This window comes from Myxine glutinosa, chromosome 2 (genome assembly GCF_964187855.1).
Source record: "Myxine glutinosa chromosome 2, kmMyxGlut1.1, whole genome shotgun sequence".
Lineage (NCBI taxonomy): Eukaryota > Metazoa > Chordata > Myxini > Myxiniformes > Myxinidae > Myxine > Myxine glutinosa.
Window position 1 is genome coordinate 239,739,256 of NC_136262.1, and position 22,306 is coordinate 239,761,561.

At 45.8% G+C, this 22,306-nt stretch overlaps 1 pseudogene across 1 annotated transcript; it reads right to left on the bottom strand.

Moving 5' to 3' along the window:
• Window positions 1–2,705: 2,705 nt before the first annotated feature.
• LOC137420720 (m7GpppN-mRNA hydrolase pseudogene) lies at window positions 2,706–18,026 on the bottom strand (annotated as a pseudogene). The gene is made up of 2 exons (XR_013622498.1): window positions 17,790–18,026; window positions 2,706–6,551 (listed from the first exon to the last, which is right to left on the bottom strand). The product of XR_013622498.1 is annotated as a m7GpppN-mRNA hydrolase pseudogene (transcript).
• Window positions 18,027–22,306: the final 4,280 nt, after the last annotated feature.

Below are 22,306 nucleotides of genomic sequence, written 5' to 3' on the forward strand. Positions count from 1 at the left end.
AACGTTACCGGCACTGCCCTCTCTTGGATTAAATCATACCTCTCTGACAGATGCCAGTTCATCTCCATCAATAACTGCAAATCCCCCACTGCTCCCCTCCCCCAAGGTGTCCCCCAAGGTTCAGTTCTTGGCCCCCTCCTCTTCATCCTTTACCTGTCCCCGCTCGGTCACTTAATCCGCCGTCATGGTCTCCAATTCCACTGCTTCGCCGATGACATCCAGCTTTTCATCTCCACCAAGTCCGTCTCCACCGACACCCACTCTATCCTGACAAACTGCATCACTGAAATAAAATCCTGGCTTCAAATCAACTTCCTCAAGCTTAACTGTGATAAATCTGAAATAATCATCATTGGCCCAAAAACGCTCACAAAATCCACCCATAACTTTGCCCTCAACATCGACGGTATCCCAGTATCCACCTCCCCTCACATCCGGAATCTTGGCGTCATCTTTGACCAAACCCTTTCCTTCGACAAATACACTAAACAGATCACAAAGTCAGCCTTCTTTCACCTGAAAAACATTGCCCGTCTCCGCTCATCCCTCTCCTCCACGGCTGCAGAAACCCTCATCCACGCCTTCATCACCTCCCGTCTGGACTACTGCAATAGCCTCCTCTATGGTTCACCCTCAAAAATCACCAATAAACTCCAATACATTCAGAACTCCGCTGCCCGTCTACTCACCCATTCCCGGACCCGTGACCACATCACCCCCGTCCTTTACAAGCTTCACTGGCTCCCCATCCCCCAGAGAATCCAGTACAAAATCCTCCTCTTGACATACAAAGCCCTCCATAACCTGGCCCCATCCTACCTGGCTGACCTCCTCTCCAGACACACTCCCACCCGCAACCTCCGCTCTGCTGGTACCAACCTCCTGACCCCCTCCATCCGGACCAAATTCAGATCCTGGGGGGACAGGGCCTTCTCCATCGCTGCTCCCACCCTCTGGAACTCACTACCTCACACCATCAGAGACTCCTCCTCACTCACCACATTCAAAACATCACTAAAGACCCACCTGTTCAACACTGCATTCAACATTCAACCCACAGCATTTAACCCCTGACTATCTCTTCTCCTTCTCCCTCCTTTTGCTTTAAATATTTCCCTATTGATTCTTGTCTTTTTGCAATTGTTGTTTTCATGTATTGTTATGCATTATGTTTGCCACTCTGTCAAAGCGCCTTTGGGCTTCTGGAAAAGCGCTATACAAAATAAATGAATTATTATTATTATTATTTATAATGTCGACAAAAATCATATCTTAATTCTTACAAAATTTGGTTCTTTGAATAAATCATAGCACCGGGAGAGCCAGCTCAAAAAAATGGATCTTTATGATTATTCAGCACCCTAGTAATTGGTTCTCTGTGTACTAATTAATTACACAGCACCCAGGTAATTGGTTCTTTGTGTACTAATTAATTACACAGCACCCGGGCCCCGCTCATATGGATCTTTGTGTCGCAAGCACAGCACCTGAGCAAAGGGTCCCATCTATATTTTCCTTATCAGGGCTTCCGTGCACCAATGGTGCGTGGGGAAGCCCAAACACCAAATCCTCCATGTATATACAAAATAACTATTCCCAGGTTCATAAATCATACTGGACAAAAAACAAGACACACTTACCTTTAAAGATCTTGTCGGTGTCCAATTGATCCCAGCGGTGCCTCCATATTGTTCGGGAATAGTTATTTGACTCAGGAGGCTACGATATGACCAAACAGGGCTTTTACAAAAGCAAAGCTTTATTAGCTAATAATTCACTTGTTTCAAATACAAAATAACTATAATACCATAGCGAATTTAGTAATTCAAGTCGTTGGTTCTTCTTCGTTGGCCGGTGCTCTCCTAGCGCTGTTTCCCATTGCGTACTCGTTCGTTCCGTCGGGCAGAGGTTCTCGTGACAAGTGCTCCCGACTCAAAGTTTGTCCTCGTTTATATCGGCACACTCGAGTTAATCCTCCGTGCGCTAAGTCTTAATCCCTTCTCCGCAGAAATGTTACAAAGTCATCCCGCTAGCCTTACGGAGCCGGTTCGCTTCCCCCCCTGCTGGGAGTCACATTTGCCTCACAATAGGAGGGTGCTCTAGCCCGGGGCTGTGACCAGGTGAACAAGAGATTACCACGTTCGTGCACATTCCTGACATTCATTTACGAAATCGTCTATCTGCTTCGTTACCAGTCCCAATCAATGAGTTACCAGTCCCAATCAATGAGTTACATTTCCACACTTTGTTGAAAGAACCATGTCACTGATTGTCTTTCGCAGCAAGAAGTTAATAACAGGATTATATCACAGGTGGCGTGACAAAATGTAAGGACAGGTACATTTGACTATTGGCTTCCCAATCGGGTATACAAGGGTTGTTGCGTTCTGTATTAGTGGAAAACAACTGCTGCACGTCTACAAAAGTCATTGCCGCTTCCTCTGGAGATGGTCCGTCAACTTGACAATGCTGTTTGTCATGGAGTGATGGCTTTACGAGGGGAGTCCCTCTGATGTTATAGTTTTGCATGAATCGACCAAGTGGTTGCAGAGGAAACCATTTTTGGATAAGGATTTAAATTCAACCAATTATGGCTGGAATACCACTTCATCGATAGCATCAGTTATCACCCGATATACCTCATGGCGAGTTCATGACAAAAGGCAAGTTTCAATTTTTGTCATTGAGCAGTTCAGGAGAAAATGTCCAAATTTTTTCCTTTAATCCAATATGGCCACCATAAAATGTGACCGATGACATCAGCGTTAGCAATAAAATATTCTCCATGACGAGTCCCTCCTATAAAGTTTTTTTTTTTTTTTGTATACAAGATCGAGACACGTGTAAGAACTAACATTGATCACAAAAAGGCAAACTGACACATAAAACATATGATAAAAGGAGCGGGAGAGAAGATGGGGAGAGGGTAGCACACAAGTACAACATTTAAGAGCAGGGACATCGGGAGATCTGTGGGAGGGAGAGGGCTTGGGGAGAGGAGGCATGGGAGAGACGTCTTCGTTGAATTACCAATGAAGCATTTTTTACATAGTCTTTTAGGATTTTTACAATACACTTCTGAAATACTTTACGCATGCAAAAATCTTGGCTCATGGAGGAGCTAAGTCGCAAAGGGCTTCAGGTCCATACAATGAATCCAAACAACAATTGGGCTTGTGCTCCTACTTTTCACCTCCTGGAGACTGTGGAATCCAAAGCTCTCAACATCATTGGCATTTCCAACAAAAATTGCAGTTCTTGCTGCTTTCTTAGCACAGACAGGTACAGTCACGTGAAAAAGTAAGTACATCTCATGTAAAGTTTTGACTTTTTCAACATATTTCAACATACAGCTATTTGATCTTCATTTCAACAACATTGATAGACGAAGGTGATTTCATATAACAAATATCATGAAACATTTACATTTTGTAGTCCATTGCATAATTTAAATAAACATAAATACAAATTTCGCATGTGGAAAAAGTAAGTACTGTACACCCTTGGCTCTAATAGGTGGTATTTCCCCCTTTGGCAGAAACAACCTCAAGTAGGCGTTTCTTATAACTGTCCACCAGTCTCTGACATCGACTGGGAGAAATTTTGGCCCACTCCTCCATGCAGAATTCTTTCAACTGTGCGATGTTTGAGGGGTTTCTTACATGCACAGCTCGTTTCAAATCCCCCCACAACATCTCGATGGGATTTAGATCCGGGCTTTGACTTCGCCATTCCAAAACCCTCCATTTGTTTCTTTTCAGCCATTCCTTGGTGGATTTACTGGTATGTTTTGGGTCATTGTCATGTTGCAAGGTCCACCTTCGGTTGAGCTTCAACTTTCCGACAGATGGCCTCACATTATCTTCAAGCACCCGCTGGTACAATGAAGAATTCATAGTGGAATCTATGATGGTGAGCTGCCCAGGCCCTCATGCAGCAAAGCTGCCCCAAACCATAATATTTCCACCACCATGCTTTACAGTTGGTATCAGGTTCTTGTGGTCAAATGCTGTCTTTGGTTTTCGCCAAACATGTCTTCTGGTACTGTGGCCAAATAGCTCTACCTTTGACTCATCTGTCCAGAGCACATTGTTCCAGAAGTGCTGGTCTTTGCCTAGGTGTTCATTGGCAAACTCCAGTCTTGCCCTGATGTTCTTTCTGGACAGCAAAGGTTTCCTCCTGGCACACCTCCCATGTAGATCAAATTTGTACAGCCTCTTTCTAATGGTCGACTTGTGCACTTTGACATCAACAGTGGCAAGAGCTACCTGTAGGTCCCGTGATGACATTCTGGGGTTCTTAGAGACTTCTTTCAGCATCTTGCGGTCTGCTCTCGGGCTGAACTTACTGGGGCGGCCTGGCCTGAACAAGTTGGCAGTTGTTTGGAATCTTCTCCACTTGTAGATGATCTTCCGGACTGTCGAATGCTTGATTTCAAATTGTTTTTGAGATCTTTTTAAATCCCTTCCCAGACTCGTAGGCATCTATAACCTTCTTTCTGAAGGCCTCAGAGAGCTCTTTTGATCTAGGCATGGTGATGCCGCACACTTCAACAACAAAGAGAAAACCAAACTAAATGTCTGAGGTTTAAATAAGACAGGTTCCTCCAAGATCCTCTCTAACGATGTTCTAATCATTTGCACCTGAGCTGGTGCACCTGATTCTAATTTTAGGTATTTGAAGTAGTGATAAATGTAGGGGTGTACTTACTTTTTCCACATGCGAAATTTGCATTTATGTTTATTTAAATTATACAATGGACTGCAAAATATAAAAGTTTCATGATATTTGTTATATTATATCACCTTTATCTATCAATGTTGTTGAAATGAAGATCAAATATCTGTATGTTGAAAAAGTCAAAACTTTACACGGGGTGTACTTACTTTTTCACGCGACTGTAGATGGCCTACTTTCGTTGCACCTCTCCTGAGGTCTTTGGAAACTTCAAAAAAATCCAACCATGCAACTCATCTCTACTCCTTTGTTCTTCTCTTCTCCCGCTTCTATAATTTCCTTCCTTATTCTGTTCAATCGCACAAGTTCAAGATATCTCAAGTAATCCCCTGTCCCTACCCATGATCTTTACTCATTAACCCTCCACAATACTGCATCCAATGAAACTTGTTTGAGGCAGATCAAAATGCTCAAACAACTACTGCAAATTAGGAAGCGTTGCTAAAATCTTAGTCTTTTCGGTTTCTTTACTTTACTTTACTCTTTGCTGAAGTTTTCTTCTATGCTTGAATGGAAATGGTTTCTGACACTGTAATTCCTTGGGTGGAAAACAGATATGAAGAAATTTTGTATACCATTGCAGTTGCACATAACAATACAAAAAAAAAGTTTGCGTACCTGGCATAGAATTTGAATCCAATCATTTAACAAAAAAAAAAATTGAAAAAAGTTATTGCCGAAAGAAAGTTTTTCTCGTAAAGTTTGCCGGGTCCTTGAGAGCAGAAAGTATAGGTTCCATATCAAAGCGGAAGTTGAGAAAAGCTGGAGAAGGCAAAAGAAAATCATGCTCAAAACTTGACTGTTTATTTACTGCTGACCTGCTAGGCAGTTCAATGGTTTTTTGGGAGTGTGAAGTAGTTTTCGCCAAAACAGGTGCATCTCGTTTCCTTTGACCACTGGCACACTGAAGCATTAGCTCCGTTTGATGGTTTGTTTTTTCGAGGAATATTGCAAGCTGCTGCGCATGCAACAGCTGCATCTCTGTTGCTTGCGTTGCTTGGTGATTTTCATCCTTCACCATTAAGTTTGCTGCCTGCATATCCCTGGAAAAAACGCCATGATGAGAAATCCACTCTTTCAAAGGCCGTATGAAGGGAATGGCCATGAAAAACTTATTTGCATTTAAACCAAGGCAGTTTTTTGGTGTCTGATCATGGCGGGAGCAAGGCAGTTCCTTTAAGAGAAACCAGTCGATACTTCGTATCTCATTGCGCGTGCGGGACACAAATTTTGTCTGCAAAGGTACACCAGTGATAATGTACAAACGTGCACATTGCCCTCCAACTCGAAGTTCAATTCTGGAAGATGGGTCAATTCGATCACGAATGTCAAAGCCTGTCTCCTCCAAGACCTCTCGCACAGCGCAGTCTACTGGTGCCTCTTCTTCATTCACCTTGCCCTTAGGGAAGCTCCAACCAGCCCTGGCCAAGTAACCTTGGACCAACAGCACTCGCTCGAGGCTTTCATCCAAAATAATAGCACCATATGTTGGAACGCCAAGCTTGTACTCTTTCCACGAGTCCAGCACCGACTCTACAGCATAACCACCCAGAAGGAATGGGCAGTGGTTAAACATTGCTCGAGCAAAGTCACGCAGACCAAGTTGGGGCAGCGTAGGCTCCTGTGCCCGCCAGAAGTCAAGGTAGAACCAGTGAGCAAGCTCCACCTGGAAGCAGAGCCTCACAGCATCTTCTCGTTCTTCAGCTGGTATGTGCAGCAGGAAACGGCTACTAAGGTCATCCAGTGTGGCAGCAGGGAGGTTGAATTTCTTACTCTCCATTTGAAGCAATGTGAAGCAAACCTTGATGAATTACCTTTCACAAAGCATCAAAAGGAGAAGCAAAGTGGGGAGGCAAGGAAAGGTAGATTAGCAGAAATATAAACATGATAGGTAATAAAATACGCAAAATATGGACAGGTACAAAGTTTTCTACCAACAGCTTTGCAGCACCAGCAAAAATATTGTCTTCAAGCCCTCTAAAAGATAATAGCAGTTTGAGAAAATGTCTCATTTTTACCAATTCTTTCCAAAAAAAAACCAAAAAAAAAAAAAAAAAAGACGGAGCAAGCTGGAACCAGTCAGAATAATTTTCACTTCACCATACACTCATCGCAATTTTTATTTTTTTTGCATACAAGATCGAGGCTCGTGTAAGAGCTAACATTAATAACAAAAAAAAAAAACGGACACATAAAAAACATAATAAAGGGAGCGGGAGATAAGTTGGGGAGAGAGAGGGAAGCACACAAGTACAACAGTAGAGAACAGGGACATAGGGAGATCTGTGGGAGGGAGAGGGCTTGGGGGGAGGAGGCATGGGAAAGGGGGAGGTGGGAGAGGTATAAAACACATGGACACTGCTCGGACTTCAAGGAAAGAAGTCGGTCTTTCAAAAAAAGTGGATCTGGGGTGAAATTAACGGGGGTAGAAAAGTTCAAGGTTTTAGATGGAAGATAAGAGATGGCGGTGAACAGCTGTTTTAAAGACCTGGAGGGAGGAGTGGGATTGAAGAGAATGAGGGAGTTTGTTCCAGAGGTGGGAGAAAAGAGGAATGAAAGAGTGAAGGTGAGCAACGAGTCTTGATCCATCCAATATCAATATATTACCATCAAAATATTACCATCCAATATCAGAGTCGTCCTTTTGTGAACCCTAACGGTTCACATCTGGTTACTTTACTTATTGTCTGATACCTAGCCCTCTAACTATCAGATGTAACTCTACTCGATACTGGTTACATAATTTTCATTATCATTGCATTGCAATAGTATTCCTAAATATTCATCTTAACCTTTTAGTCCCTGAGCTTCTTGGAACTTCAGCTCTCGTATCTTGGGCTCCCTGGAGAAAAATCACTGAAAAGTTGAAATTTGTTTTATTTTGGTTTTCTGCATGTAATAATGGTTTATTTTAGCCCTGTAATTACAAATAAATGATCTTTTTGAATCATTGCATTTTGGAGTTTCAAAATCATTGCATTTGAATCATTTTTGAATCGGACTGTCTTACTTTCTTCTTTTTTTAGTTTATCACCAATACTCTACTTTGTGGTGCCAGTCAAACTAGCAGTTATTGTCCGGCTTGCCGATACACAAGAATTCTCCACAAAAACCTCCTTTGCACTTCCTGAACAACGAGACGGTATTCATAGAATACTTACCCTGCACAGTCAATTTAGTGCGAGCCAACTCTTCCGGTGCAACGTGTTTTCCAAGATGGCAACTGTACCACGTGACCCATGATGTCATAATTATCATTAAAATATTCTACAGGAGGATGCGCTGCTATGGTGAAAATTTCGTATCCATCAGACCAAGAATTGCAGAGAAAAAAAAATTCATACTGATCGAATCAAGCATTGTACTTGTCGTATTCTGACGTCATAATTGAGGTATCAATGACATCATCATTAACATATCTTATTCCCCATGAGGAGTACTTCACAATGAGCCATGTTTCAATTTTTTCCCATGGAGCTGTTTTGGAGATAGAGAAGTACAACTTTTTTCGATTTTTCCACGATGGCGCCTGTACCACGCGACCGATGTCATAATTATCATTAAAAAAATTATACAGGAGGAGGCTCTCCTATGTTACAAATTTCGTGTCCATCGGACCAGCAGTTGTAGAAAAAAAATATTCATACTGATCGGATGAAGCGTTATACTTGTCGAATTATAATAATAATAATAATAATACATTTATTTTATATAGCGCTTTTCAAGAAGCCCAAAGACGCTTTGACAGAGTACAAAAAACAAGTGCAAAAAGACAAAAATAAATAGGTAAATAATCAAAGCAAAAGGAAGGAGAAGGAGAAGAGATAGTCAGGGGTTAAATGCTGTGGGTTAAATGTTAAATGCAGTGTTGGACAGGTGGGTCTTGAGTGATGTTTTGAATGTGGTGAGTGAGGAGTCTCTGATGGTGTGAGGTAGTGAGTTCCAGAGGGTGGGAGCAGCGATGGAGAAGGCCCTGTCCCCCCAGGATCTGAATTTGGTCTGGATGGGGGGGGGGGGGGGGGGGGGACAGGAGGTTGGCGCCAGCAGAGCGGAGGTTGCGGGTGGGAGTGTGTCTGGAGAGGAGGTCAGTCAGGTAGGATGGGGCCAGGTTATGGAGGGCTTTGTAGGTCAAGAGGAGGATTTTGTACTGGATTCTCTGGGGGATGGGGAGCCAGTGAAGCTTATAAAGGACGGGGGTGATGTGGTCACGGGTCCGGGAATGGGTGAGTAGACGGGCAGCGGAGTTCTGAATGTATTGGAGTTTATTGATGATTATTGAGGGTGAACCATAGAGGAGGCTGTTGCAGTAGTCCAGACGGGAGGTGATGAAGGCGTGGATGAGGGTTTCTGCAGCCGTGGAGGAGAGGGATGGACGGAGACGGGCGATGTTTTTCAGGTGAAAGAAGGCTGTCTGTGATTTGTTTAGTGTATTTGTCGAAGGAGAGGGTTTGATCAAAGATGATGCCAAGATTCCGGATGTGAGGGGAGGCGGATACTGGGAAACCGTCAATGTTGAGGGCGACGTTATGGGTGGATTTGGTGAGCGTTTTTGGGCCAATGATGATTATTTCAGATTTATCATAGTTAAGTTTGAGGAAGTTGATTTGAAGCCAGGATTTTATTTCAGCGATGCAGTTTGTCAGGATAGAGTGGGTGGCGGTGGAGATGGACTTGGTGGAGATGAAAAGCTGGATGTCATCGGCAAAGCAGTGGAATTGGAGACCATGATGGCGGATTAAGTGACCAAGGGCGGACAGGTACAGGATGAAGAGGAGGGGGCTGAGAACTGAACCTTGGGGGACACCTTGGGGAGGGGAGCAGTGGGGGATTTGCAGTTATTGATGGAGATGAACTGGCGTCTGTCAGAGAGGTAAGATTTGATCCAAGAGAGGGCAGTGCCGGTAATGTTAAAGGTGGTTTCAAGTCGGGTGAGGAGGATGGTGTGATTGATGGTGTCAAAGGCGGCGCTGAGGTCGAGGAGGATGAGAATGTTGAGGTTGCCGGAGTCAGAGGAGAGGAGAAAGTCGTTGGTGATTTTGAGGAGAGCAGTTTCAGTACTGTGGTTGGAGCGGAATCCGGATTGGAATGTTTCATACAGGTTATCGGCAGAGAGGTGATGTTTGAGTTGAGTGGCTACAGCGCGTTCCAAAACTTTTGACAGAAAGGGTAGGTTGGAGATGGGTCTGAAGTTATTTAGGGTGTCAGGGTTGAGTCCAGGTTTTTTCAGAATGGGGGTAACAGCAGCAATTTTGAGGGATGGTGGGACGATGCCTGTAGACAGGGAGGAGTTTATTGTTGCAGTGATAAGTGGAGAGAGAGCAGGAAGGGAGGCCTTGACAAAGCTGGAGGGGATAGGGTCCAGAGTGCAGGTGGCAGTTTTCATTCCTATGAGTTCAGAGGTCAGTAGGGGAGACTGGGGAGAACTGAGACAGGGTTTGGCAGGAAAAGGGGGGGCAGGTGGTTTGAAGGGGAGCAGGTGTGGTGGTGGTTAAGCTTTTTTTTTTTTTTTTTTTGTATACAAGATCGAGGCTCGTGAAAGAGCTAACATTAATCACACAAAAAGACAAACCGACACACAAAACACAAAAAACAAGGGGAGCGGCAGACAAGATGGGGAGAGAGGGGGAAGGACACAAACACAACATTTGAGACAGGGAGAGCAGGCTGTTGTAGATGTTGTCAATTTTGCTTTGGAAGAATGAAAGGAAGGAGATGCAGTTGTCTACTGTGAATGACTGGGTGGTGGTGTCCAGGGGGCTGAGGAGTTTGTTTATTGTAGAGAAGAGTGCTTTTGGGTTTCCGGAGCCAGAGTGGATTATTTGAGAGTAGTAGGCGGAGCGGGCGTGGGAGAGGGCATCTTTGTAGTGCTGCAGGTGGTCCTTGTAGGCTTGGGAGTGAATTGTGAGACCTGTTTTATTTCGGAGTCTTTCAAGTTGGCGAGCACGAGTTTTCATCAGGCGGAGTTCAGGGGTAAACCAGGGAGCAGAATGGGTGAAAGAAAGTGTTTTGGTTTTTATAGGCGCAAGCTGGTCGAGGCAGAAGGAGAGAGTGTGGTTGTCGTAGTCAGTGAATGATTAATGATAATTATGACATCATAATTAAGGTATCGATGACATCATCATTAACATATCTTATTCCCCATGGTGAGTACTTGACAATGATTCATGTTTCAATTTTTTCCCATGGAGTGGTTTCAGACATATAGTGGTGCAAAGTTTTTCCAAGATGGCACCTGTACCAAGTGACCAATTACGTCATAATTATCATTAAAATATTCTACAGGAGGAGTTGCTCCTATGGTGAAAATTTCATGTCAATCAGACCAAGGATTGCAGAGAAAAAAATTCATACTGATCGAATCAAGTGTTGTACTTGTCGAATTATGACGTCATGATTAAGGGACTGATGATGTCATCATTCACGTTATTACCAATGCGGAGTACTTGACAATGAGCCATGTTTCAAATTTTTCCATGGGGCTGTTTCAGAGATATAGAGGTGCAACGTTTTTCGATTTTTCCAAGATGGCACCTGTACCACGTAACATATGACGTCATAATTATCATTAAAAAAATTTATACAGGAGGCGTCGCTCCTATGGTACAAATTTCGTGTCCATCGGACTAACAGTCGCAGAGGAATTTTTTTTTTTCATACTGATCATATAAAGCATTGTACTTGTCAAATTATGACGTCATAATGAAGGCACCGATGACATCAACAACATATCTTATTCCCCATGGGGAGTACTTGACAATGAGCCTCGTTTTAACTTTTTTCCATTGAGCAGTTTGAGAGATGTAGAAGTGTGACGTTTTTCAAGATGGCGTTCATACCATGTGACCTATGACATCATAATTATGAGTAAAAAATTCTGCAGGCGGAGGCGCTCCTACGGTACAATTTCGTGTCAATCGGACTGACGGCTGCCGAGAAAATAATACTAATAATAATAATAATGCATTTATTTTATATAGTGCTTTTCAGGAAGCCCAAAGACGCTTTGACAGAGAGCAAAACATAATGCATAGCAAAACATGAAAACAATTGCAAAAAAGAAGAATCAATAGGGAAATATTCAAAGCACAAAGGAGGGAGAAGGAGAGGCGATAGTCAGGGGTTAAATGCTGTGGGTTAAATGTTGAATGCAGTGTTAAACAGGTGGGTCTTGAGTGATGTTTTGAATGTGGTGAGTGAGGAGGAGTCTCTGATGGTGTGAGGTAGTGAGTTCCAGAGGGTGGGAGCAGCGATGGAGAAGGCCCTGTCCCCCCAGGATCTGAATTTGGTCCGGATGGGGGGGTCAGGAGGTTGGTACCAGCGGAGCGGAGGTTACGGGTGGGAGTGTGTCTGGAGAGGAGGTCAGCCAGGTAGGATGGGGCCAGGTTATGGAGGGCTTTGTAGGTCAAGAGGAGGATTTTGAACTGGATTATCTGGGAGATGGGGAGCCAGTGAAGCTTGTAAAGGACGGGGGTGATGTGGTCACGGGTCCGGGAATGGGTGAGTAGACGGGCAGCGGAGTTCTGAATGTATTGGAGTTTATTGGTGATTGTTGAGCGGGAACCCTAAAGGAGGCTATTGCAGTAGTCCAGATGGGAAGTGATGAAGGCGTGGATGAGGGTTTCTGCAGCCACGTAGGGGAGGGATGTCCGGAGACGGGCGATGTTTTTCAGGTGAAAGAAGGCTGTCTTTGTGATCTGTTTAGTGTATTTGTCGAAGGAGAGGGTTTGGTCAAAGATGATGCCAAGATTCCGGATGTGAGGGGAGGTGGATACTGGGATACCGTCGATGTTGAGGGCAAAGTTATGGATGGATTTTATGAGCGTTTTTGGGCCAATGATGATTATTTCAGATTTATCATAGTTAAGTTTGAGGAAGTTGATTTGAAGCCAGGATTTTATTTCAGTGATGCAGTTTGTCAGGATAGAGTGGGTGGCGGTGGAGATGGACTTGGTGGAGATGAAAAGCTGGATGTCATCGGCGAAGCAGTGGAAATGGAGACCATGACAGCGGATTAAGTGACCGAAGGGGGGCAGATAAAGGATGAAGAGGAGGGGGCCAAGAACTGAACCTTGGGGGAGGGGAGCAGTGGGGGATTTGCAGTTATTGATGGAGATGAACTGGCGTCTGTCAGAGAGGTATGATTTAATCCAGGACAGGGCAGTGCCGGTAATGTTAAAGGTGGTTTCAAGTCGGGTGAGGAGGATGGTGTGATCGATGGTGTCAAAGGCGGTGCTGAGGTCGAGGAGGATGAGAATGTTGAGGTTGCCAGCGTCAGAGGAGAGGAGAAGGTCGTTGGTGATTTTGAGGAGAGCAGTTTCAGTACTGTGGTTGGAGCGGAATCCGGATTGGAATGTTTCATACAGGTTATTGGCAGAGAGGTGATGTTTGAGTTGAGTGGCTCCAGCGCGTTCCAAAACTTTTGACAGAAAGGGTAGGTTGGAGATGGGTCTGAAGTTATTTAGGGTGTCAGGGTTTAGTCCAGGTTTTTTCAGAATGGGGGTAACAGCAGCAATTTTGAGGGATGGTGGGACGATGCCTGTAGACAGGGACGAGTTTATTGTTGCAATGATAAGTGGAGAGAGAGCAGGAAGGGAGGCCTTGACAAAGCTGGAGGGGATGGGGTCAAGAGTGCAGGTGGCAGTTTTCATTCCTATGAGGAGTTCAGAGAGGTCAGTAGGGGAGACTGGGGAGAATTGAGACAGGGGATGGCAGGATAAGGGGGGGCAGGTGGTTTGAGGGGGAGCGGGTGCGGCGGTGGTCAAGCTGTTGTAGATGTTTTCAATTTTGTGTTGGAAGAATGAAAGGAAGGAGATGCAGTTGTCTACTGTGAATGACTGGGTGGTGGTGTTCAGGGGGCTAAGGAGTTTGTTTATTGTAGAGAAGAGTGCTTTTGGGTTTCCGGAGCCAGAGTGGATAATTTGAGAGTAGTAGGCGGAGCGGGCGCGGGAGAGGGCATCTTTATAGTGTTGTAGGTGGTCCTTGTAGGCCTGGGAGTGAACTGTGAGACCTGTTTTATTGCAGAGTCTTTCAAGTTGGCGAGCACGAGTTTTCATCAGGCGGAGTTCAGGGGTAAACCAGGGAGCATAATGGGTGAAAGAAACTGTTTTGGTTTTCATAGGCGTAAGCTGGTCAAGGCAGGAGGAGAGAGTGTGGTTGTAGTAGTCAGTGAGGTCAGAAGGGGTGTGGAGGTCAACGAAGGGAGAAGTGGACATTTTTTCAGAGAGGGTGGATGAGAATGAGGTCGGTGAAAGAGCGTTTAGCTTTCGGAAGTTGATAGTGCGATAATTCCTTGGTGCTGGGGTGGGGATGTTGATGGTCAGAGTGATGGCTAAGTGGTCAGAGAGAGTGAGGTCAGAGCCAGAGAGATGGTGCAAAATTAGTCCAGTAGAGCAGATAAGGTCCAAAATGTGACCACGGTTATGGGTAGGAAAGTCGACATGTTGAGTGAGGTTAAAGCAGGTGAGTAAATCAGTGAAGTCAGTGGAGTCCATGTGGATATTGAAATCACCAAGGAGGAGGATTGAGGGGGAGAGGGAACATAGCTGGGTCAGAAAGTAGAAGTCAGACAGGAATGATGGGTGTGGTTTGGGAGGGCGGTAGACAACAGCCATGACTGACTGTGTGTGACCAAAGAGTTTAAAAGCCAGGTGTTCAAATGATGGAGCAGATGCGGTGGGGATGAGGCTGGTCCTGATGTCTTGTCGGTGAATAACGGCAATTCCACCACGTCGGCCCTCCGAGCGCGGTTTATTGATGTAAGAATATCCATTGGGTGTGGTGAGGTTGAGTGCGAAGTAGTCCAGAGGTTGTTGCCAGGTCTCAGTGAGACAGAGAAAGTCCAGTTTATTTTCCAGGATGTAGTCGTTCAGGATGAGGCATGTGTTGTTGAGGGACCAGGTATTGAACAGGGTGAGCTTGATGTTGTTTTGTACGGTGGGTATGAATTCAGGTGATTTGGCCAGGGTTCGCAGACAGGAGGTGTGATTGTGTGCGTTGTTGTGACCAGGTGCGCTGGGACGATGAGTGGGAGTGCGCTGAGCCGACCAGAGGACGGGGATGGAGTGACCTGATTGTAAATAAACAAACTTACGACCGGAGCCACGGTGAATGTACCTGGGTCGACGCAGGAGTCCATTGGATTTGATTGCAGAGATGCATGATGGGGTGGAGCGGGTATTAAGCAGGAGAAGCCTTGCGGCGAAGTACCGCAGAGCCATGCCAGCAGGAGCGAAGAGACGAGCACAAGGCCAAGGTCGAGGAGTGAAACAATGGCCACAACCCACGGGAGCGGGTCCGAGGAAACAGCGAAGGAGCCGGGCAGGTGAAGCAGAGCCGGGACCGAGCAGAGGGCAGACAGGAGCGAAGAGACGAACACGAGGCCAAGGTTGAGGAGGCAAACGACCGCCGCCGCTAATCAAGATCACGGCGGCAAACCGCCACCACCACCGCTGCAAACAATGGGCACAACCCACGGGAGCGGGCCCGAGGAAACAGCGAAGGAGCCGAGCAGGTGAAGCTAGGAGCAGAGCCGGGACCATGCAGAGGGCAGCAGGAGCGAAGAGATGAGCACGAGGCCAAGGTTGAGGAGGCAAAGCGGCAAATGCAGCGGCAAACGACCGCCGCCGCTAATCAAGATCACGGCGGCAAACCGCCATCACCACCGCTGCAAACAATGGGCACAACCCACGGAAGCGGGCCCGAGGAAACAGCGAAGGAGCCGAGCAGGTGAAGCTAGGAGCAGCAGAGCAGAGCCGGGACCATGCAGAGGGCAGACTCAATGGCCAAAAATCCGCCACGACCACCAGAAAAGCAAGATACGGAAAATGGTCCAGTCAGAGAAGCGGCGAGCAAGCGACGCCAGCGTCCTCTCCGGACCGGACCGGAAGCAGGATCCAAGCAGAAATGAATTGTTTAAATGCAGACACGCCACACGTACGCGTGCACTCGAATGCCTAACCCTGCTTTCTGCTTCGCGAGCGCAGGGTAATTAGTGCAACTTGGACCGAAGATTAGGTGTCATATAACACTGTACCTATAACACTGCACATCGCCTCGCACAGCCAATCAGCTTGACAGGGAAAGGACAGCTATCCTTGTCATAGCTACCATATAAAACACAATGTGTGCGTGTTTTTTTGTTTTTTTTGCAGGAGTGTGTGTGTGTTTTGCAGTAGTGGGTGTGGTTTTGCATGAGTGGGTGTGGTTTTGCAGGAGTGGGTGTGGTTTTGGCTTGCAAACCGAGCTTCAAGGTCGGTGTATGGAAGCGTTTTTTTAAAAATCACAATAAAGACAAGGCACAGGGAGGTGACATTCGCTGAACGTGACGTGCAAAGTGCGCAGAGTAAACCGAGTGTTCATTTACGTCTGTAGGATGTCTAATCACGAGGCCTACAGAAGATACAAGCACACCTGCACTAGGCCCAGGTTTCATAGCCTTTGGCGCGCTCACGCGGCTGCACCGTCAAATAAACTGTTCCAACCCGTCATTTTTGACGGGCTTTATACTAGTTTCTATATATATATATATATATATATATACATAGCAACATACACTCGCTGAATGCACCCGGCGTTGCCCAGGTTCTTTTTGAATGAATGTAATCTTATGTTATGTACATAGGTCTGACGCGAGCCCAGTATGTATCAGTTATTAAATGCTCAACGATTCTTGTTCTTTCTTCCGTCGGCCCCCGTGAGAGAATTTTGAAAGTATGTGTTGCAATCAGTCAGATATTCCTATTAAGTGCATAAGTTGTACACTTGTACTTGAAGAGAATTATGAAAGAAGACGATTTATTGAGAAATGGGCCTAGCCCGGCCTCACCACCTCGCCTAGAACAATCACGGGGCCGTCCTGACATTTTTTGTTTCAGAGGTTTCCTCCCATCTTTCACCATTCAGGAGATTAGCACGTGCAGACAACCGAACAAAAACTTTATTATAGAGAATAAATATATATTCTCCATTTTATAGTTACTAGGGCATGCCCGTACTATATATATATCTAAAATTATATCCCCCCCCTCTATTTACATGAAATGGTTTGGTCCAAAGCGAACGGCTTGCGAGTACGGTGACAATCCCCCCCCTCTATTTACATGAAATGGTTTGGTCCAAAGCGAACGGCTTGCGAGTACGGTGACAATCCCCCCCCCCCCCCCCCTCTATTTACATGGAATGGTTTGGTCCAAAGCGAACGGCTTGAGAGTACGGTGACAATCCCCCCCCTCTATTTACATGGAATGGTTTGGTCCAAAGCGAACGGCTTGCGAGTACGGTGACAATCCCCCCCCTCTATTTACATGCAATGGTTTGGTCCAAAGCGAACGGCTTGCGGAGTTTGGTAAAGAAATCGCCATAGCTCAGTAACTACTTGTCCGATTAATTTAAAACCTTGAAAAGGCACATCCTCGGGTCCCCAGCAATATACCTGGCAAGTTTCAAGTATATCGGACCGGTAGTTGTCGAGAAACAGCGGTCACAGACAAACATACATACATACATACAAACATACACACAGAGATTACTGGAATTATAGATAGACTAGGGCATGCCCGTACTATATATATGCCCGTACTATATATATATCTAAAATTATATCCCCCCCCCTCTATTTACATGAAATGGTTTGGTCCATTCGCAACGCCAAAGCGAACGGCGAACGGCTTGCGAGTACGGTGACAATCCCCCCCCCCCCTCTATTTACATGAAATGGTTTGGTCCATTCGCAACGACCACAGAACCCCCCCCTCTATTTACATGAAATGGTTTGGCCCATTCGCAACGCCAAAGCGAACGGCGAACGGCTAAATCGCCATAGCTCGGTAACTACTTGTCCGATTAATTTAAAACCTTGAAAAGGCACATCCTCGGGTCCCCAGCAATATACCTGGCAAGTTTCAAGTATATCGGACCGGTAGTTGTCGAGAAACAGCGGTCACAGAGAAACATACATACAAACATACATACAAACATACACACAGAGATTAGTGGAATTATAGATAGATAGTTATACACAATAAATACTCAGCAACACCAACAGCGGCTCTCACCTCCCCTTCGATTGGCAGGCCAAAACACGGCCAAATTGAAATGGCCCTGGACGCACCAAAGATGGAGCAAAATGTCTGGAAGCGGTAGTTTGCTAATCGGTGCAAAGAAATATACAACTGTTCCGAAGTCTGGGTGCTTCAAAACGACAACTCCTGCCCTACGCGCCTGATGAGTCGAAAGGAAGTCGGCCGAAGGAACTAGGAAGTCATATGACGTCAACACTACGTAATTCACGTAAGTATAAAATTCAAATTAGACAATAAGTACAAGAATATATTAACGTTCTTATTACGAAATCCAATCCATTCTTCTTCTATCGAGGATCATAACGTGAAAATCCAAGTTACGTCTTTTTCTGCGACGTTTGCCGATATCCCAGAGAACAATCGTTGTTGTTGTTGTTGTTGATAAATTTTTTCTAAACGCCGGAAAGAAATATCCATAATAAAACATGCTTCAAAAACAACAATATTAAAGGAAAAGCATTGAAATTATTGTTCGCAAAAGTAAATTATCGGTAAATCGATCTATTTCGATATTATGATGTGGTAAAAACCGCTTGGATCGGGATGTGTGGACCGGGTTTAATATATACAATTATTTATTTTTTGTCCAATCGCTGATTAGCGGAAGTGTCATGGCGCCTTTCATGGAATTCCCTGTAGAATTGGTGAGCAATCGATGTATTTCTCTCATCAAATTAATACAATGTCGTTTTTCGAGTCGTTGCTCTTCCCTACACCTGGCTGTCTGCCATTGTCGCATTTTCATTGGATTTGCTTTGTCAAAGTCGTTGATTGTAAATCAATTCGTGGACTCTCGATGTTAAATTGGGGCCGAGCCCCCCGAGCTTTGTGGGCCACAATATTATTACAGATGAACCCAGAGGTTAGATTTAGTATAGTGTCGCTATTGAATGGAGAAGAAGGTAATCTTGTGAAATATCTCGACGTACTTCGAATAAAACTCGTAGAACAGGTCTTTGCCGTTTGCGAATCGTGTTTTTGCTTTGACTACATTTTTTTTTGTTTTTTTTGTTTACAAGATCAAGGCTCGTGAAAGAGCTATTAACATTAATCACACAAAAAGTCAAACTGACACATAAAACACAAAATAAGGGGAGCGGTAGACAAGATGGGGAGAGAGAGGGAAGGACACAAACACAACATTTGAGAGCAGGGACATCGAGAGAACTGTGGGAGGGAGAGGGCTTGGGGGTAGTTGGGAGAGGTATAAAACATATGGACACTGCAAGGACTTCCAGGAAAGAAGTTCGAATTTCAAAAAAGTGTATCTGGGGTGAATTAACGGGGGTAGAAAAGATCAAGGTTTTGGATGGGGGAAGATACGTGATGGTGGTGAGCAGCTGTTTTAAAGACCTGGAGGGAGGAGTGGGATTGAAGGGAGTGGTGGAGTTTGTTCCAGAGGCGAGAGAAAAGGGGAATGAAAGAGTGAAGGTGAGCAGAGAGCCTAGATTTTGGCAGTTTAACCATAAGAGGGTTGCTGGCAGATCTTGTGCGACCTGTCGGACTATTTGGGGGACAGAGCACAGAGAGAGCTGGGGGAGCAAGGCCGGAGAGGAGTCGGTAGAAAACAGAAAGACCACCAACCTCCCTGCGGTGAGTGAGTGAAAGGCCCTCGGAGTTAGCTTCATCGCAGGAGATTCCAATGACCTTCGCCAGCGAAGTTGGACGGTGGCTACATTTTCACTCCTGTGAGGCCAAATAAAAACAAAATACTAGTTGATCATCCGGTTTTTTTTTAAATAGGAAGGAGGGCCTTTTTTATTGGATTTTTATTCTCAAAATGTCTGCCATGTATGTGGGATGCCATTTTTTTTTAACCCCTTCCCCCCAAACAAAACACAAGTGTATCCTCCACGACAGTTTTTTACCATCCCACCCCCATCTCTTTCCCCACCCTATATATGACGAGTCATGCACCAGACGTGTCAGTTTCTTTTTTTTAACCTCCAAACAAGTATCATGGCGTGCATCATATACCCGACACGTTAACTATACACTCACTAGGCCTATTACAAACTAGTAAAAATACCCGGCGTTGCCGGGCAACACAGAGTCGCTTATGAAGAGAGGAGGTGAGAGAGGGGAGGTGATGGGTGAAGGACGCAGGAGGGGACAAGAGGGGAGGGGAAAGGAAGGGGAGAGAGGGATGGGGAGTGGGGGGAGAAGGGTGAGAGGGAGGGAGGGAAGGGGTGGTAGAGTGCAGGGGAGCCTGAGGGAGGGAACAGAGGTGGGATGGGTGGAGGGAGAGTTGGAAAAAGGGGGGGGGGGGAAGGGAGGAGAGGGAGGGGAAAGGCAGGGGAGAGAGGAAGGGGAGGGAGAGGTGAGGAGGGGGGGAAGAGAAGGGGAGCAGGAGGGGTGGGGGCTGGAATGGGAAGAGGGGAGCAGAAGGGGTGTGTGAGGGAAGAAAGGAGGGGAGAGGGAGGTAAGGGGTGGGGGTGAGTTGAGGGGTGGGGGAGGTGAGGGAATGGGAAGGGAGGAGTGGAGAGGGTTGTACTTAACCTTGCAGTGGTCATCATTTCCCATGTTTTTTTTTTTTTTTTTTTTTTTTTGTATACTGAATCGAGGCTCGTGAAAGAGCTAACATTTACTTCACAAACAAATCGACCAGACAAACAAAATACACAAAAAGAAGAAGCGGAAGACAAGATGGGGAGAAAAGGGGAAGCACACAAACACAACATCCGAGAGCAGGAAGATGTGTGGAAGGGAGAGGGCCCGGGGGGAGGAGGCATGGGAAGGGGGGGGGGGGGGGGAGGGAGAAGTATAAAGCACAAGGACACCAAGGACTTCCAGGACAGAAGTTGGTATTTCAAAGAAGTGGAATTGGGGTGAAATTAGCGGGGGTAGTAAAGATCAAGGTTTTGGATGGGGGAAGATAAGAGATGGTGGTGAACAGCTGTTTTAAAGACTTGGAGGGTGGAGTGGGATTGAAGAGAGTGAGGGAGTTTGTTCCAGAGGCGGGAGAAAAGGAATGAAGGAGTGAAGGTGAGCAGAGAGTCTTGATTTTGGCAGTTTAACCAAAAGAGGGTTGCAGGCAGATCTTGTGTGACCTGTAGGAATATTTGCGGGACAGAGCCCAGAGAGAGCTGGGGGGGCAAGGCCAGAGAGGAGTCGGTAGAAGACGGAAAGACCACCAACCTGCCTGCGGTGAGTGAGTGAGAGGCCCTTGGAGTTAGCTTCATCGCGGGAGATTCCAATGATTCTGAATGTTTTGGTTTCAACAGCGCGAAGGCGAGCTAGGTGTGAGGCAGGAGCACCAGCCCAGAGGGGAGAGCAGTATTCCATTGAGCTGCGGATGAAAGCCTTGTATGTGGTGAGGAGCTCAGGTGTGCCAAGTAAGGACTTCGCACGATGGAGGATGCCCAGTCGGCGACTGGCTTTGGAGGCCAGATTTGAAATGTGGTTTTTCCAGGAAAGATCATGGCAGATAGTGAGACCCAAAAGCTTGAGTGACAGAACTTCTTGGAGAGGATTATTCAGAAAGTGGATGGGAGGGTTGTCCAGTCAGTCTTTTCGGAGAGACATCGTAAGAATGTGAGATTTGTCAGGATTGAAAGACATGTTCCACTTGTTTGCCCAGTCTGTGATTTTGTCAAGGTCTGCAGAGAGTGAGGAGGCTGCAGACTGCCGATCTGAGGGATGAAGAATGGAGCGACAGAGAGTAGAGTCGTCAGCAAAGAGATAGAGAGGATTTTCAAGAGAGTCAGAGAGATCATTGATGAAGACCAGAAAAAGCACAGGGCCCAGAACACTGCCTTGGGGAACTCCAGCCTGAACAGGAAGAGGAGATGAGAGAAACCCATTCAGGGCCACACGTTGACTACGACTAGAGAGGAAGTCCGCCAGCCATGCGTGGAGATTTCCATGGATACCAAAAGAGGAGAGTTTGGTGAGCAGAGCGGGGTGCCAGACTGTATCGAAGGCACGTGATATGTCAAGGGAGACTGCTCTAATTTCCTGTTTGGCATTGAGGACCTCCATCCATTGTTGAGAAAGCAGAAGCAGCATGTCCAGAGTGGAGTGTCCAGGTCTGAAACCAAATTGATGATCAGAGATCAAGCCATTGGAGAAGAGGAAAGATTTCATATCTGAAGCAATGATGGATTCCATGACCTTGCTGATAATTGGGAGAAGGCTGATTGGTCTGTAGTTGCTGGGATCTATTTTTGCACCTTTTTTGTGCAAAGCGGGGATGTTGGCAGATTTCCAAGCAGATGGAAGATGACCTTGAGCAAAAGAGACGGTGAAGAGAACAGAGAGAGGGAGTGAAAGAGCGGAAGAACATGATTTTAGGACCCGTGGGCTGATGCCGTCAGGTCCAGTTGCAGAATCAGAGTCGAGGATTGACAGACACTTTTCCACCTTGTCAGGAGGAAAGGACACAGAGTCCAGGAGCAGCTGGGTACGACTGGGTACGGTGGGTACAGAGAGGGATGGGTTTGGGACACAAGATTTAGAGGCAAACACAGAGTTGAGGCATTCGGCTTTTT